Below are 13075 nucleotides of genomic sequence, written 5' to 3' on the forward strand. Positions count from 1 at the left end.
GCGATCGTTCTCAGCACAAATGGCTGATATAACTACATCGATGGATCGCTACAACTTGTTCCCACTTGTATTGAAAGATAGAATCTACATTAACAACGTGCTCCACAAACGTTCGACATAGGCTATAGCTAGCGTCGCAGCTAAGCGAAGTGCAATATTGTAGTTAGCATAGCCGCACAGTCACAAATAATATTGTGGCTCCTGACAAAGACTAAGCAAGCTAGCTAGCTAGCTAGCAGCTAGCTGGGCTGCAAAGCAATGTGGGGGGGGGGGGGGGTTGCATGAAATGTATATTATTGTTGTAAATAGCCAGCGTCGTAACTAAGCGAAGTGCAATATTTGTAGTTGGGTCATTCTACAGAAACGGTGGCATTCCTGTGTCTCACCTTTAGAGCAAGCAAAATACTTTAAATGGACTTAATGATCACATGTAATATATATTTTGATAAATATAGACTGTTCTTATAATAGTAAAACATATTTGAGTCATGTAATGAGCAATTCTTGTTTTTTAATCATTTATATAAAATAGCAAGTGCAAGTGTAACCCAGGGTTCCAAGACACATATTGAATAGATAGTGAAACAAAGAAAAATAGTAAATAACTAGTAGCAAGTAAATAAGTAAATTATAATTCAAAATGGAGACAAAAGAAAAAATACTTTTAATAAGGAAAAATTTTCTTTATGTGCAGAAAGATAAGTTGATAGAAGGATTAGAAACCAATGCGGATAATGATACTTGTTGTACATTTGTTGATTGGTCATGTCAGATGACAAGCCCGCCCTAACTTCCTCTGGTCAAGATGGCTTAAGCGACAGCAGACATGCGAAAATTTCTCTGAACAGATTAAGCTAATTCGAAGTGAATTACAAGTGAATTTAGGATACAATTGCAGATATTTTATTGAGGAGTGACAGTAACTTGAAAAGAAACAGATTTATAAAGAAATAACGAAGATTTGCAACGTTCTTCTATCGCCCTGTGTGACGGCCGCGTGAAAGAAAATTTTCTGCATTCGCCATTAAGATCGTTGAAAACCGAACTTTGTACAACTTTGAACATATTCCTTGGTGAGTCCGCATTCTAAGACTATCTATCTTATTTCACTGCCGTAGTATCAGTTAGCTTGGGTGTCTTCAGAAACGAAAATGTTAAACGTAGTCGTAATAAAAAAAGATCCGAAAATGAAGGTTGCTAAGTAGCTAGCTTCATGTGATTTAAAGCTCTGGTAGTAGCAGCTAGCTAAGTTGGCTAGCTATAGCAACTCGCGGCTAAACCGGCAAATGTGTATAATTGATGTGTGGGGTGTAGGCCGGGCTAACAGCAGGGCTGTTTCCTGCTTTGTGATTGTGGTGGTAGACGAACCAGGCAGTTCGCCACATAGCAAGCTGAAAATATATTGAAGCGGGGACAATGTGATGTAACGTTAGCTAGAAGAAGGGCATTTGAAAATTCTCCGGTTGTGTTCTGAAAGTGTATCTCCTGTGTAATCGCATATCGCAGCCACATCGGCGTACTCTTTGTTAAATGTTATTTAAAACGAATGTATGTTGTGGTACCTTTTATTAGAAAGCTAACGTAACTAGCTAGCTAGCTAGTGCTGCGAGGAAACGTCAGTGGGTGAGTTTGGAAGCACTGCAAGATATGAGTAGTGAATTGAGTGAGCTAATGGTGGCTAATTCTACTTCCAGTTAATCAGAATCTAGATATGCTGACAGAATGAGAACAGATTGACAATTGATATAAGCTTTATGCAAGTTTATTTCACAGAGTAAATGGAAGGTTACAAGTGTTATACAATTTAGATGTTCACAGTGTATACTATGTCTTAATCTGAATGTACAGACTACTGATGAGTCTTTGGCTTTGTGTTGCAAGGCCGGGTTTTTTTTGTTGTTGGATTTGAACTGCTGTGCTGGATCCTGGATTCGTCCGCCCTGCTTGCCTTCCCTGGAGAGCTACAGCGGCGCGCGGACTGGCGAGCCACCCATGTGATCGACCTGAAATCTTAAAGAGAAGGAAAGAGCTCAGTTGTGCTTTCTAAGATGGTGGTAGGACAAGAGTTTGAATTCTACAAACTGGAACTCAGCAACAAGTGGTCCAACAACCACACGGACTAAACTGATTTGCACAGATAGTGTTTTAGAAAAGTGTTTTGGTGTTATAGTGTGATAAGTTTCCTTTGCATAGGTACTTTCAGTAGTACTACATAAGGGTCTTGGTTTCAAAATAAAAGTCCTAAAATCTAATTAGTGACAAATCATACTAGAACCAAATAACTAATAATAGGGATTAACTGAAACACATCAAAGAAATACTAAAAGTATGGTTAAGGTATAAAGATAGGAAAAATAGTCAAATTAGTGGAACCAGAGAAAATATAAATACAGACACAAAGTAAAAGGGCTTGGGACCAACTTGTATTTTTTTCCTTTCCCCATTTTGTAGATATGTGTACTGTTGTTGTTTAATGCTTTCTACTTTGTAATAAAAACAAAGGGTACAGAGAACCAAAAAGGGAAAATTTAAATTTAAAGAAAAAAAAATCATTCTCTTACCTTTGAAATATAGATCCTGCTTCCGTGTGCTTCATTCTTCATGTGCAAACCGCCTCTCTCTCGCGAGTCGAATCTGTTGTCTTCTGATCTGGTCCATACTTACCTGATTTTATCCATTCTAGTAACGGTGTTAATATTGAAGCACTTGTTACAGAGGAGAACCCCCTTACACAAGCAATTTGCTTGTCACTCAGACCATGTATCGAAGTTTAGTGCCATATTTTGAGTTAAAATTTTTTATTTTTCTCCAATTTAAATGTCAAAGTAAACACAAATGTCACATTCATGGAATGGAGAACTTAAAAGCTGAAATACAAATGAAATATTATAAATAATATAACGGTAATAGTGGTCACCCCATATCATGTCATTGGTGTTGCTGCCTCACAAAACTTTTATTTTGAAAAAAATGAAATGACTTTTATAAATAATTTTTGGTTTCAAGAAGTCATTGGAAGAAGTGTGATCAACATATGCACATGGTGAGTCTGCTGTCTCTCTTCATTTGTTATAAATTTGATGATTTATGTGTTAATTCTACATGAGGCTTTTAAATATGTCATTGGTGTTAGTCATTTCATAGGAAGGGGAATTAGAAATAGATAATAGAAATGGATTAAATTATATATTTGAATGATTTTAATATGATTGAAGACATGTGGTTTGAGGTACTGCGGTGTCCATTTTGTAAAAAACCATTTGTTCGACAAATTGTCATTGGTGTTACCGTCATTGGTGTTACTATTCCTCCTGGTAACACCAATGACAATCAGTAACACCAATGACATTCTTGTGTAAATGAGCTTTTATAAAAGCTTCAACATAAGTATTTAAAGCAAAATAGCACATTGTTTCTTTTTCATAACTTCCTATTATTATTTTTGTCAGGTATGGCGAAATTGAGTGCAGCTGAGAAGCAGAGGTTTTATAGACAGCGCAGGGATGCTGACCCTACACGTAGAGCAGAGTATTTAGTGAAAAGGCAACAGGGTTATGCTAATGATATAGCAACAGGAAAAAGACAGAACATAAATGATCTCAGTGAAAGGGCAAAGAGAGGTCAGCGCAAGGCATGGCGAGTCAACCAGGCAAGACACAGGCAACACATGAGAGCAGGAGAGACAGTCTTGACCCCCCCATCATCTCCAGGGAGTTAACCCAGCATCTCAAGGTAAAACTGAAGATATTGGGTATCATTCACTATTATTGTAAAGTGGTTTGCATGTGCAGGTCATTTTGAATTAGCATAATACACGCTCCAGAAAAGCCCATATAAGGGCTTCTTGCTTAACCAAGATTCAAAATCAAAAGATAAACCAAAATAAACAATTGAATATCTTTGCATATACACCGTTAGTGAATGAAACCCATTATGTATATAGGAAATTACAAGCGTATTCAAACAAACCTGGAATTCAGATATCAGGACTAAAATATGTCACAGTACAAGGATTTATTTAAGCATAGTATGCATACTACACAGTGTAGCTTTGAATAAAAAAAAATAAGCTGCAAGCTGCAAGCTGCAATAATGTGGCCAAGCAGCTTATTATTATTATTATTATTATTATTATAATAAAGCTACACTGTGTAGTTTGGGGATTAACTGCCATGATTATGAACTTTGTATATCTATATTAAAGATATTGCTTTAATAAATACAGTGCTCCCTGACTACATTACATTACATTACAGGCATTTGGCAGACGCTCTTATCCAGAGCGACGTACAACAAAGTGTATAACCATAACCAGGAACAAGTATGACGAAACCCCTAGAGAGAAGTACCGGTCCAAGTACAGGGAACAACCGCATAGTTCAACTTGGACCCTGATGGTTAAACTGATTAACACTAACAACGAGAACGGCAACAACGCAATCTATGGAAAAATAAAAATAAATTAAAATACAAGTAGTCGTTAAGACGGGCGCATCAACTAAGTCACCTATGAAACAGCTGCCTAGTTACAACCCTAAGTTTAGTCATTTACAGGGGGGAAGGGAGGGATGGGGAGAGGTGCAGCCTGAAGAGGTGGGTCTTCAGTCGTCGTTTGAAATGGGTCACAGTCTCAGCTGTTCTGACCTCCACAGGGAGGTCATTCCACCATCGTGGGGCCAGAACAGACAGGAGACGTGTTCTGGAAGTGCAGGTGCGAAGAGGGGGAGGTGCTAGGCGTCCTGAGGTAGCAGAACGGAGGGATCTGGCTGGCATGTAAGGTTTGAATATCTTCTGAAGGTATGCTGGGGCTGATCCCTTGACTGCCTGGTATGCTAGGACCAATGTTTTCAATTTGATGCCAGCTATAACAGGCAGCCAGTGGAGGGTAGTGAGCAGGGGAGTTACGTGGGAGTGTCTGGGGAGGTTGAAGACCAGACGAGCCGCAGCATTCTGAATGAGCTGCAGGGGTCTGGTGGCAGATGCCGGTAGTCCAGCCAGAAGAGAGTTGCAGTAGTCCAGGCGGGATAGAACCATTGCTTGGACCAGGAGCTGGGTTGAGTAGGTGGTGAGAAAGGGGCGGATTCTGCAGATGTTGTATAGGAAAAATCTGCATGCCCGGGTTACTGCTGCAATGTTGTTGGAGAGGGACAGCCTGTTGTCCGTCATCACTCCGAGATTCTTGGCGCAGGGTGATGATGTCACTACGGTGTCCCCTAAGGAAATGGAAAAGTCGAGGAGGGGAGAGGTTGGAGCAGGAATAAAGATTAGCTCCGTCTTTCCCGGGTTGAGCTTCAGGTGGTGATTGTCCATCCAGCTCTGTATGTCCCTCAGGCAAGCGGAGATGCGGGCGGGGACCTGTGTGTCCAATGGGGAGAAGGAGAGAAAGAGTTGCGTGTCGTCGGCATAGGAATGATAGGACAAGCCATGGGCAGATATTACAGGGCCAAGGGATCTGGTGTACATGGAGAAGAGAAGGGGACCAAGGACTGAGCCCTGGGGAACTCCGGTGGTGAGGGGACGGGGTGGTGATACCTTACCCGCCCAGGCAACCTGGAAGAAGCGGTCAGAGAGGTAGGACTCAATCCAGTCAAGGACTGTGCCGCGGATCCCTGTTGCTGCCAGGGAGGACAGGAGGGTAGAGTGGTCCACAGTGTCAAATGCAGCGGAGAGGTCTAGAAGAATCAGGACAGAAGAGAGGGAGGCTGCTCGTGCGGCATGGAGTGACTCACTGACCGAGAGGAGTGCAGTCTCGGTCCAGTGGCCAGGCCTGAAGCCAGACTGGTGGGGATCAAGCAGGTTGTTCTCAGAGAAGAAAGCAGAGAGCTGGTTAGATGCAGCACGTTCAAGTGTTTTGGATAGGAAAGGGAGGAGAGATACCGGCCGGTAGTTCTGAATGACTGAAGGATCTAGTGTGGGTTTCTTCAGCAGCGGGGTGATGTGGGCCTTCTTGAAGGATGAGGGGAAACATCCAGAAGATAGGGATGAGTTCACAAGGGAGGCCACAAAAGGGAGGATGTCTGGTGTGATTGCTTGAAGGAGAGATGAGGGGATAGGGTCGAGGGCGCAGGTGGTAGGGCGGTGGGTGAGCAGAAGCTGGGAGACTTCAGCGTCTGAGAGGAGAGAAAATGTGGAGAAACGGGGCGGAGGACGCAGAGGGGGTGAGGGGGCAGAGGACGCAGAGGGGGCAAAGGAGCTGCGGATGTCTGCAATCTTTTCATCAAAGAATGCTGCAAAGTCATCTGCAGTGAAGGAAGACTGGGGTGGAGGAGGTGGCACGCTGAGGAGAGAAGAGAAAATAGACTTCTCTTCTTTTGTCACTGCCGCTAAGGCAAAATTCTACCAAACCAAAATTCATAACTCCATTTCTAACCCTCGTCAACTCTTCTCTGTCAGGAGAGACTGATAGGCTCAGAGGTCAGATGGGTCCCTGGATTTGTCCCACTTCCTCTCAGCAGCACAGAGGCTGGCCCTGGAGGTGCGTAGGATGTCAGACATCCATGGACTGGGAGGGGATGAACGTGCTGGCCTAGGGACAAAGGGGCATAGGGAGTCGAGTGTTGAGGAGAGAGATGACGTCAGGGTGGAGGATGCAGAGTTAGTGGGGAGCTTGGAAAATGATTGAAGAGGGGGGAGGGAAGCAGTCACTGGGAGCAAGAGAAGAGGCTGATAGGGAGCCGAGGTTACGGCGGACAGTGACAGTGGGGATGGGAGGGGGAGAGGGAGGGTGTGGGGAGAGGGGCAGGGAGAAGGAGATGAAATGATGCTCAGACGTATGCAGGGGGGTAACCGTAAGATTGGAGCTGGAGCAGGTCCTCAGGAAGATCAGGTCTAGGAGGTTGCCTGCCTTGTGGGTTGGAGAAGAGTGTTGTAGGGAGAGGTCAAAGGAGTGAAGTAGTGGTAGGAAGGCAGCAGACTGGGAGGCTTCTAGGTGGATGACTATACCAAGTCATTGCTGTTATAATGTGTCACTGGTGTTACTGCATCTTTGTTTGGTGATTTGATATTAAAGGGGCCGTTTTTCACTTTATAATAATTTTGTGTTTGTTGATTGTTGCTTTATTTATGAGTTGGCATTTTAAGGATAGTATCATTCAATTTTGAGACTGTCCTTCGGTTATTGTTGATATTATAGCAAAAACCTGATGGCGTAAATGAAAACATGTCACACAATACAACTTTACACATACCTGATTGAAATAAATAAATAAATAATAAAACATTTTTCTTTAAATTATTATCAACCTACTATGTCTTTGAGTATATGTGCAGATTGAATAGAGAAATACTATTCTGATAAGCTTTTAATGTTGTTTTTGGTATGAGTAATACCAATGACAAAAAGATGGCACAAGCATTCTTTGAGTCAATGTATAAAAATAATTAAAATACATTAAGCTTTCATTTTTGTGGATTGTTAAAGGCAAGAGGTTATTTAATATTGTACAATACGTTTTGATTAAGTAAAATTAAATGCATTTCAAGACATGTTGCAATTCCAAATGCCACCGTTTCTGTAGAATGACCCAGTTAGCATAGCCTCACAGTCACAAATAATATTGTGGCGATCCTGACAAAGACTAAGCTAGCTAGCTAGCTAGCTAGCGGGGCTGCAAAGCAATGTGGGGGGGGGGGGGGGGGGTTTGCATGAAATGTATATTATTGTTGTAAATAGCCAAACTGTTTTGTACAGTAGTCTTGTGAATAATCATGTTCAAACGCACTTATGTATACCCTTATGTATAAACTGCTAAACAGCACACATTCATCAGGCAATACACATTCACACAACGACAGTCATAATCCACAACCGTTTCTTACGGGGACACATTTCTCACTTCCATAATAAAACTCTTTGCAAAAACACATGATATCTCATAAAAAACACGTTCTCAACATTCAAAAATGCCAAGTTACTCAAAACTACTGATATCACAATGACGCCATGTTACAGTACTACAAACAATATAGGCTACCTTGCCTCACACAAATGACATAACATGTATTTCAAAGTATTTACATTTTTTCCTAGTCAATTGGCCCTGTGTTTTGTAATCTTACCGTTTCACAATGTCATGCAAACTTTGTAAACCCTAACCCAGCGCACCTGCACTTCATGAAACATTCCACAGGGTGGCAGCAGAGGACCACTTACAAATGCATTGTTCCCATGCGATGACCGTTTGGCCGTCTAGAGTGCAATAAGCCAGCTTACCTGCAGTTCATAAAACATTCCACAGGGTGGCACCAGAGGACCACTTATAAATTAATCGTTCCCATATGAAGAACGTACGGCCATGTAGAGCATGGCATGAAATGACACGTCTTTTCTATTGTAAGGAATCCATATTAACACAGCGATCGTCAGCCAAATGGCTGATATAACTACATCGATGGATCGCTACAACTTGTTCCCACTTGCATTGAAAGATAGAAATCTACATTAACAACGTGCTCCACAAACGTTCGACATAGGCCATAGCTAGCGTCGCAGCTAAGCGAAGTGCAATATTTATAGTTAGCATAGCCTCACAGTCACAAATAATATTGTGGCGATCCTGACAAAGACTAAGCAAGCTAGCTAGCTAGCTAGCGGGGCTGCAAAGCAATGTGGGGGGGGGGGGGTTGCATGAAATGTATATTATTGTTGTAAATAGCCAAACTGTTTGCATGTAGGCCTACATAGCGCTGCTTAACTGTAAATAGCCTGTGGGATTTTGTACAGTAGTCTTGTAAATAATCATGTTCAAACGCACTTATGTATACCCAACTTTAGCATGAATGAGTGTCTCTGTCAGCTTGCTGGCTAGCACCGAAGCACCAAGCCGTTACCCTCAGTTCACCTGCTATTCTGTTGCAGTGAGTCACGTTGTTACAAAACACAGGGCCAAGTGACTTGAAAGAATTCAGCAAATATTGGGTAGCATTGCTTTCAAATACATCTTATGTATACAAACAGTGGCTGTCACAAAGCGTCTAAACGCAACAGAAACGCAGCTGAAATATGTTGTACTCACGGATTTGCCGGCCATCCAACGAGCCTTGATAGAGAAAACAATCAGCAAGCCCGTAGAATTAAAGCTTCCTAGGTCGCAATTTGTGTAGCCTGTTGTCCTGCTCCGTTGTCTGTTATTTCGTAGAGATGCACTTTCAGTCTTCCTAAGGTTTATAAGCCATTTTCATAGGCTTATCTGCAGGTGGGAATCCTCTTCGCTGTTTTGCTAAGCTACAACCGGAAAACTTGATTGTGGAGAATAGGAGCAGACGCATATGTCCCAGCAGGCTTTGCATATGAGGAAATAACAACAGTGTGAGAGAAATTAGGACGAAATGATCAAATTGCCTAGTTGAAACAATATGTTTTCAGCAGGATGGGCATGTAGGTGAAGGTTGACAAGATCACGGAGCATAGTGCCAAGTTAATGGAGTAGGCCTAATCTAACCATGAGCGAGCTTTTAATCCTTATCGAGCGGTATATATAACAGTCGCTATAAGTCTGTAATTGTTAAGTGGAAGGTTAAGTAACAAGAGAGCTGTTGTGTTTTTCTCATGTTCAGCACTAGTAGCTATGCTTTTGGGTGAAACTTGATTTTAAATGTAATGTTTTAATGCGGAGTTGCAGAACGTACAGATAGATAGAGAACAGGGCGAGGTGACATAAATGTAGAAACGTGGCGTTTGCCGATAAGGTTTTGTACGGTAGCCAAGTGAAGACATGTAGTTAGTAGAAATGGCAGAGTGGTGAACTGCTAACTTTTTAATAAAAGGAATACGTTTGCCGTCATGAAATGCATATGGGTGGCCGTCAGTGAGTTTTGCTAAAGCAAATATAAGCGTAAGAAAACCTTAGTGTAAAAGAGGAAATTATCTGCCTGAGTGCGAGGCGGGATTCAATCCTTCAACCGGACTGTCACTTTCTTAGTGCAGCACCATGACATAGCTATGCAATGCGTCAAATATCATTAGCAAACCTGTCCGTGGTATTAAAGAACAACACAGGACGGTAAGCGCACAAGAGCTCACGTTCAATCCACATTCCTTTGCAATATTGTAGCCGGTTAATAAGTCAACGCAATAAACATATCGTCTGCACGTCTCGCGTTCGCTGGGAAGTATGGCAAACACCTCATAGATACACAATAAACACGGATCTATTTCAAAAAACGACCCTACCTTATCTACCGTACCTGAGCAAGATGGCTGGGGGGGGGGGACTACCCCAGCTGGTTCTGAGCGAGGGGCAGGAATACACTCAAAGTGTATTCCTGCCTCTAACTCACAACCGTGGCCGATTTAGTATCTCCGATTAACCTGTATGCATGTTTTTGGGATTGGGGAAACCTAGGTGGACACGGGGAGAACATGCAAACTCCGCACAGAGTCGAGATTCGATATCACGACCTTCGTACTGTGAGGCGACAGCGCTACCGACTGAGCCACCGTGCCACCGATTACAATGCTTGCTTGGTAAACTATCAAGGATCATCAACGATGACGTGCCCTTAGCCTCATAGCTCCAGGCTAGCTCCCGTAATTAGTACTGCTCGGTTCTTCCCGGTTTAGCAATGGCGACCTTCTACACCCGCTGTCAATAGGAGCTCCCAAATATAAACATCACTCGCCTTCATAGGATTTTCACAACGACTAAAGACTCAACCGGCAAATTGGAGAAAGGCTATTCATTACATGCCATGTGTATTTTTGCAACTACCAAGGTAAGAAAACAACTCTTAACTGACTCACTAGCTAATGCTAATTAACCTCAAATACTAGCCTCCGTTCTACATGGTCGCTAACATTAACTATCTGTCTAACGTTGGGTAATGCTGTGTGCTTCATCTGCTCTTCATTCTCTACCTACAACATTGTAACATGCTTTCTTAACCGCCGTTATATATCAGCCTTAGCTGTCCTTCAAGTTTTTGCTTAACTACGTAGTCAAAATTCCCTTCCGATATTGCTTGTGTCGACAGTGCTGCCACGGAAACCACGATAGATTTAGCCAGTCTAGCCACATCTATTCAAAATGTAAACGAGTAAGGCGTTCTTCACGGTCGGGAAAAATTTTATGACCACCTTAGTCTTGTTGTTAGCCACTCTTATGCATAGCACTTACTAGGTATCTACCTAACGTTATTTTCTACGCCAAAATTATCATGGATGTGTAAGATGTGTTCACCTAAGTAATACAGACATAACCCTAACGAGACTTTTCATTGCATCTCTTATTTTATTTATTCGGTGTCCAATAAAGACACACTGTCAAGGAGGTCGGCGTGAGAGCCTGACAGTCTGTGTACTTTCCAGTAATGCACGCATTCACAAGGAGTCTGTTGCACACAGCTACAATTTCACTCAATCAACATGTCATATGCACCATTTTAAAGAAGAATCTTGCCGCCTAGGAGAACTTCGTCAATGTGGTCCAGGGTGTGCCTGTTGCAAGCTTTATATTGTATTGTAGCTGTCTGTCACAGTTATTGCTTTATAAAATGTCTTGATAATCAGAATGATTGTTAACAGCCTGATTGTTGACAGGATGCAGGAGAGATGTGACCCCTGAGATCGCAATTTCCACTATCTCTCTCTCTCTCTCTCTCTCTCTCTCTCTGCAGCAATCCGCCAGGCCGTCTCCAGATCTCTTGTGGAACGCTACCAGAAATGTGAGCCGCCCTTACATTTACTCATTTTTTTGTCATTCTGTATCTGTCTGTGTTTTTCATGTTCGCTTATGCCCGTGAGAGCTTCAAAGAGAATATTGCTATTGCTCGGCCTTTAAAATACTTCAATATTTTCATGCTGAAGGTTTACACAACAGGCATGGAATGTTGTCTGATACCTCCCTGGTTTGACAGTCAGGAGGTGGGCTTCCCTGGTTACAGAGTCAGGAGATGGGGCTCCCTGGTTAGAGCTGGTTTGCTGACTTGCTCTGGTCTGTTTCCAGATGTGGATGAAGCCTCTAGGAAGTAGATCTGACATCCTGATCCGGTACCGCGGGACCTTGTTGGTGGCCGACTCCCGCCGCTCCTGGTCCGACGAGTTTGCTGGACCCGGAGCTCGCCCTCGCTACCAAAAGTCTTACTGTTAAAAATGTTGTCTTTGCTTTTATATACAATAAAAATGAAAATGACCTAAATCAGCTTCAGGCTCACTGTTTGTACTGGTCTTTTACTCTGCTTGCTTTTTCTTTTCCAACCAGCCTTTTACTAAAGGTAGACTTAACATTCCTGATTTACTTTTCTGTTAGCTTGCTTTATTTTCTCTATGATTGCACCTGCACCTGACGTGTCAGAGATCTGGGCCCATCCTCAGAGCGCACGTTACTTTGGCAGAAAAAAATTATTTTAATCGTGCTTCGGACTGCTGTAATCAATGTTCTGTCTTTATGAACCTGCAAAGTGCTTCTCTGCTTGTTTCAGTGGTAATGTGGGGATGATGATGTTGAATTAAGAATGCAGTGATTGCTTGCTACTGATGTTGCAGACCAGTGCTTTTCAAACTCTATCCTGTCCGGTTAGGCACGTTGTTTGCAAAGCTCAAATGCAATACCGCAATTCTAACAAACTGTTCATTTTTATGTCAATATGTGGCTTTTTCTTCATCTACAGCCCTTTCTTGTCAGGATAACGAATCCCTCAGACCAACAAATGCACAATTAAGAAAAATTAACAATCCGTTAAAATTCTCCTACTGCAATTGTGGTTACTCTGTGAGCCAGGAAGTCAAGAGACTTTGCTTTGGCTAAGATAAAATAGACTTTATTAATCCCCAGGTGGGGAAATGTGGGTGTTACAGCAGCAGATAAAAACAACATATCACACATATAGACATAAAAGGCAGTAATGAAGTCAGCTTTTGGGACAGCTGACTGACAGTTCCATAGTTCACCCACAACAGTGAGTTCCTGAGATGTGCACAGGGGTGGCAGGTTAGATATGTTGCGCCTGCGGTAGATGACCCGTCTGGAGCGAGGCAACGGGCACAAGGGAATCAGGGTTAGACACGTAACAAACTGACCACGAGGCGGCCTACGCCTCCAGCAGCTTCAGTTGGAGTTTAAAAATAGGTGGTGGCAAT

At 42.5% G+C, this 13075-nt stretch overlaps 3 long non-coding RNA genes across 3 annotated transcripts; 2 read left to right on the plus strand and 1 right to left on the minus strand.

The window, feature by feature from the left end:
- Positions 1–761: 761 nt before the first annotated feature.
- On the plus strand, positions 762–2428 carry LOC118235195. The gene is made up of 2 exons (XR_004766798.1): positions 762–1073; positions 1882–2428. It is a non-coding gene; the product is annotated as an uncharacterized LOC118235195 (long non-coding RNA).
- Positions 1887–2847, minus strand: LOC118235196. The gene is made up of 2 exons (XR_004766799.1): positions 2562–2847; positions 1887–2003 (listed from the first exon to the last, which is right to left on the minus strand). It is a non-coding gene; the product is annotated as an uncharacterized LOC118235196 (long non-coding RNA).
- Positions 2848–10204: 7357 nt separating this feature from the next.
- On the plus strand, positions 10205–12137 carry LOC118235194. Its single transcript, XR_004766797.1, has 3 exons — positions 10205–10713; positions 11614–11661; positions 11943–12137. It is a non-coding gene; the product is annotated as an uncharacterized LOC118235194 (long non-coding RNA).
- Positions 12138–13075: the final 938 nt, after the last annotated feature.

Source organism: Anguilla anguilla, chromosome 9, assembly GCF_013347855.1.
Source record: "Anguilla anguilla isolate fAngAng1 chromosome 9, fAngAng1.pri, whole genome shotgun sequence".
Lineage (NCBI taxonomy): Eukaryota > Metazoa > Chordata > Actinopteri > Anguilliformes > Anguillidae > Anguilla > Anguilla anguilla.